This window comes from Sardina pilchardus, chromosome 8 (assembly GCF_963854185.1).
Source record: "Sardina pilchardus chromosome 8, fSarPil1.1, whole genome shotgun sequence".
Taxonomy (NCBI): Eukaryota; Metazoa; Chordata; class Actinopteri; order Clupeiformes; family Clupeidae; genus Sardina; species Sardina pilchardus.
The window spans coordinates 10,549,068-10,555,067 of NC_085001.1; the positions used below are offsets into that span (position 1 = coordinate 10,549,068).

General features: G+C 37.2%; 1 long non-coding RNA gene across 1 annotated transcript; it reads left to right on the top strand.

The window, feature by feature from the left end:
- The first annotated feature begins 1,772 nt into the window (after nucleotides 1–1,772).
- Nucleotides 1,773–5,298, top strand: LOC134089531 (uncharacterized). Its single transcript, XR_009940069.1, has 5 exons — nucleotides 1,773–2,084; nucleotides 3,047–3,109; nucleotides 3,327–3,472; nucleotides 3,984–4,070; nucleotides 5,181–5,298. It is a non-coding gene; the product is annotated as an uncharacterized LOC134089531 (long non-coding RNA).
- The last annotated feature ends 702 nt before the right edge of the window (nucleotides 5,299–6,000 follow it).

Here is a 6,000-nt window from a genome sequence, read left to right on the forward strand (position 1 = left end):
CTGCCCAACCCCCACTAATGTAACCCAGACAGAACATGTGAATATCTCTCTGTCAGACATTATCACACACACACGCACGCACGGACTCACTCATGCACGCACGCACCCGCACGCACACACACACACACACACACACGCACAAACACACACACACACACAGACACACACACACACACACACACACACACACACACACCCACCCACACCATGTCTGTGCAGACTGTCGCCATGTGTAGAAGATGTTTGGTTCCCAGAATGCAACTGCCCCAGTCAACATAATTAAAGATATCGCATATAAAGCCTTACTACGATTTAATCTTGAAATAAAATAAAACTAAGTGACAGTGACACTAAAGGCTATACTGTTGTTGTCATGTTAGTTTTCATATAATTGTTTATTGGTGCCACAAACCATTAAGCAGATGACCATCCACAGCATCTTAATCCTGTGCATAGGGTATAACCCTTCATAAGCCACAAACTCTGACAGTTAAGGGTCAAGTACTGTATGTATTGTATTGAAGGCAGGATCAATGAACAAATGTACACAACTCTAGATCTACAGTGAAAATATTGTGATTAAGCTTATTTTTAAAACTATTAGTCCAACTGATAACTGTAATATATGGGAAGGGGGGTAGTACAATTCTAAGGGCCCAGCACTGATGGGGGGCCTCAGAGACCCTCCCAATAACACCATTGAGCCTTCCCCGATCATACTACTATTATTTTGGGACCCAAATTCTCCAGCAGCACCCCTGCAGACGCATAATGCAAGTGCAATGAGTGCCCAACTTTGTGACACCACCAAGGGGGCAGATGAATGCTAATTGAGTAAATAGTCAATAGTATTTCTACTCACTAAAATGACCATGGTATTTTAATAATGGTCTCCTCAGTATCAAGCTATGTCAACTAAACCTATCAAGTTACGTAAACTAAAGTTCCCAGGTAAAAAAGTAGTGTACTTAAGTGTATTAGTAATATGGTTAAAGTACATGAAGTATAAAGCAAGTATGCTTCTTCGTTTCTGTGCTTTATTTGAAGTGAGTTTAATGTATACTTTATAAAGTATACTTAAAAATATGTGTAATTAAGTTCAACTTCTGAGTCCAAAAAGAAAGTATACTAATTTCACAATAATCAAATTGTCTTTTGATTGCACTTTTTGAAAGTGTACTTTGTTGTTAGTGTATTTTAAATTTGATAGAAGTACCAATGTTTTAAGTGTATTAAATTTGACATAAATTTGAGTGGCAATTTAGTGTACTTATGGAAAGTGTCATTTCTGCAAATAAACTGTTAGCATACTTTTTTACAGTGTACTATCATCTCACTTTATTAGAAGTGTTACTTCTGTACACTTTGTACAGTACACTCTAAAATAAGTGCATTTTTAGTGGTATATCAGAATACTTTCACAAAATAAGTTAAAATATAAAAAATATATAGTGATAATTTAATGCACTTTAAGTAAGTGCACTTATTTGTAATACAGAGTTAGTATACTTTTTGAAAGTGTACATTTGATTTCAACTAATTGGTGGTAATGTATCAATTTACTGTAGTCTACCAATGGAAAGTGTTTTTACATTGTTAGGCTGATTTCTGAAAGAGTAATGTGATTAAATGTTGCAGTGTGGACGAAGTTTATTTTGTACAAATTATATTTTTTTCATTTGGCTCCACATCTTGGTGAGGGAATACATAAGTCTACACTATCACCACCATGTATTAATAAACACTTGATTGACAGAAAAGTCACTTTAAGAACAGTAGCCTAATTATTTTTACAGATATTGTATTTACATGTCAATTCAGTATCAGAATCTCAGTACTTGGCAGTACTCACTCTCAAAAAAATGAAATCTCACTATTGCTCATCTTAATGAATCCTTTTTCGTAGGATTTACACAATAAAATTAGGTTTCTAGGTGAAAAGGAGTCAGTTATACGAAATGCATTCGTGTTTGGAGGAAATATGTCACTCTATGGTCGCCGTAGAAGCATTATTTCAAAACGCACAAACGAGGGTCTCTGGCTGTGGCAGGTCTGCCTCTTCTCCCTCACTCGTGGATTGTAAGGTATGTATTTGCTAAACACACAGTGTTCTTATTTTGAGTTCGGTGTAATTTTAGGGAGTTTAGCATGACAACAAACCTGGGAAACATGATACAATTCTAACGTTAGCCTGAGATGATTAGCTGCTAGCTACTTAGCCGCCCACATGAGGTTCAGCAGATCTCATGTGGGCGGCTAAGTAGCTAACAGCTAATCATCCCAGGCTAACGTTAGAATTGTATCATGTTTCCCAGGTCAGTTTTACTCCCTGCCGAAAATAGGGGTGGTTATGCCTTGATGGGTTTGTTTCATAAAACACAATTGAATGTTCATGGATGTGACCAGGTCAGGACGACTTCATGTGTTTGCTGTTTCATGCAGCTAGCAGTTAACGGCTAACATAAGATAGCCGCTAGCTAGCCCCGCACAAACCCAGCCTATGTTTATGTGTTAGGCTTAGAATACTAATAGTTAGATTATTATCTGAAAAGTTTAATGTTTAAACGTAGGTGCAGGCCAGTCTGTGTTACCAAATTGTCCTTATGTGTCATGAACAATTTGCGTTGTTACAGACACTAAAGTTCGTCCACAAACATTTGAATTATTTGAATGTCCGTGTAGCAAACCACACCATCTTGCCTAGTCTCTCTGTAACGTTTATCACGTGCAGACTATCTTTGAAGGACAAGTTACACAAACGTTAGACTTATCATTATTTTTGTATGATGTGATCAGCATTATTGTAGGCTACTTGCTCTCATTCGACTTCTATATTAAACGAGTAAAGCAAGTAAGTTTTTCATGATCATGGTAGAGGCTGCCTACTCTAAATGTTTGAGTGATTTGTTAATCACAAACAAGCCTCGATGTAATTAAATGTTTTCTTCCCAACTTTTAATTCAAATTCTAAAAGATTTCAGTAATCTGATATTATTATAGTTTTGCATGGTGTAAATTTGTTGAGTTTGATATACTTTCTCCACAGACGTGGGAGTGCAGAGTGCAAGACATCAGCGTCATTGAGGTCTCTCTTACAGAAGCATTACAGGTTAGCTCATGGTTACTTTTGCGGTAGACACCCATACCTATGTGCATAATTATTATCATTGTCCCTGTTTATTATAAGCATGGAATGCTCTTCATAGTCACTGAAGCAGATATCATACTTAGATCAATGTTTTCTGTATGCTAATTGTAATTCTTTCTACAAATGCTGGGTTGTTTTGTACATTCTTTCTGTCCCCTCTACCCTCGTATGGTTCAAGATGTGCAGAATTTCACACGCATTGTGCAACTGAAGTCCAAGTTTATGCCAGAACTTGACATCTGCTCCAGGCTGTCTGCTGAGTGCCATAGGAAGGGAGGAGAAACAAGACATAAGATTAAGGAGATCATGGCTGCCATTGATCGGGTTAGTGAGAAGTTGTTTTGTGCCTCCCACTTTGAAAACCAATATTAGGCCATGAGCTACAGGACCGTAACATGCACCTGTCAATGAAACATTTTTGACCATGCTGATATGACGAATTTGAATGTTAACATTTACATTTTTGGGTTGCACTACCTGTTTCTACCCCATGAATAGATTTGCATTGAAGATCAATGTGTTCCAAAAAATCTCTCAATACATTGGAAATGCATTATATGAACCTCTACATGTGATTACGTAAACACACCTTGTCACATGCCCCACCTCTCTCTAAGTCATGAGCATTACATACATCTTATAATGCATTTCCAATGTATTGAGAGTCTTTTGAAACTCCTCTATCCATGGAGCAGTAAACAGGCATTGCATCCCAATACCCAAATCTCCAAGTTAACATTGGGGGATTGCACGGTAAAGGCGTAGTAAACATTAAGATGCTTAATTTGTAAGTGTAAGTAAAGTAGTGTTATTATTATATTTCCCTGTTTTGCAGAATCCCATCATTGGCTCGTTGAGAGTTTGCCACCTGCAAGCACTTGTTGTGTACTTGAAGGCCCTGAGAAACTCAAAGGAATACCTGGTAAGTGTAAATGAATATCCCAAAAAACAGTGTAAATTCGGTGAAAATGGACCTCAGACTCTCTTACTGCATGAAAATGCATCAAAGAAGTCGTGGAGACGGACAGTATTTTTCATTGATGAAGCACTATAGAGCTTGCATCGGCGTACACTATATTGCCAAAAGTATAGTGATGTCAATAGACATCCCATTCTTAATTCATAGAGTTTAATATGATGTTGGTCCACCCTTTGCAGCTATAGCTTTTTTGACCATTCATCCAGAAGCGCATTTGTGAGGTTGTACATTGATGTTGGACGAGGTGGCTCTCAGTCTCTGCTCTAATTCATCCCAAAGGTGTTCTATTGGGTTGAGGTCAGGACTGTGCAGGCCAGTTAACACTAAACTCTGTCATCCATGTCTTTGCGGACCTAGCGTTGTGCACTGGTGCACAGTCATGTTGGAACAGAAAGGGGCAATTCCCAAAACTGTTCCCACAAAGTTGGGAGCATGGAATTGTCCAAAATCTCTTACTGTTCCAACATGACTGCATCAGTGTGCAAAGCAAGGTCCATAAAGACGTGAATGATATAGTTTGGTGTGTATGAACTTGACTGGCCTGCACACAGTCCTGACCTCACCTGACCTTTTTTTTTCAGTTATTAGCTGGTTTGATGCTCATTGGGCTCAATGCCAACCCGGCTAATAGGCTAACTGAAAAAAAAAAACCATCATACCAGTCTCTAGGTATGGTGAAGGGTATGTGATGTGGGGCTATTTTAATTCCAAAGGCTGAGGATACTTTATCAGGATGCCTAGTATACTGGATCCATGAAATAAGTGGCTTTTAAAGATAGAAATCTTCCTGCCTCTATGGGAATTTAACATATGGGAGCAAATACTTATGACCCCTGTATTTTAAGGAAGAACATTTATTTATTTGCTATACATTTCACTCACAAAGACAATTGGTGTCCTTAAAGGTTGGATATTTCCTAATTTTTTTAGTCAACTTTAGCATGGGTTCCAATACTTCTCGCTGTATATGCTCTATTTTCTGACACAATGTGATACTTATTCTTTGTATCATAATGTGATACTGACCCTTTTTATATTGCATCCTTGTTTTAGAGCTGCCAGGACTGGTGTCATCACTGAAAGCAGTCATAAACAACATGGCAGATTCATCTATTTCCTCCAGCCAAAGCGACTCACCACGCACTAGCAGTGAGACTTGCAGTGAAGACATGGTACTATGCAGAAGTACCTTGAACCGATCCCTCATTAGCATTGTGCAGGCCCTCCATGATTTTGTGATCTTGCACGTTCACCAATTCATGCAAATTCAGGGACTTTGCTGCATTTGCGTGTTGTAATATTCAATAAATGTGAATGGTGATGTGTAGTTATGTTCCTGTTATTGTGTTATTAGCATTATATATCCTTTGCTTGAATTATGTATTTTTGTAATTTTATTGTAATAAAGTTCCCTTTCTGAAATGAGATTTGTAATCTGTTGTAATGCACTGTAATGTAATACACTTAAAGTGTAATATCGACATGTATGCCAAAGTATAACAATATGGGAATTAAAGTACAGATAAAATATACTTCAAAGACAGTTCTTTTCTACAATAAAATATAATAATATTGCACTGAAAGTATGTGTCTATGATGTTTAGCTTGTAATTGAACTTCACTTGAAATATGTTATCATTGTCATAGTGGGACACTTTAAATGCACTAAATATAGTACGGAAGTGCATTTGTAGATCACTTGAAATATTAAAGAGGCATACTAAATTAACATACTTTATAGTAATACTTAGTATGATAACAGTATGTACAAAATGTACTTAAACTCAACTGTAAGTTGAGCTCCAATTATTTTTTAAGTGTACTTCTATTAGAATGGTCATACAATGTAATTGTACTGTAAGTATGCTTAATT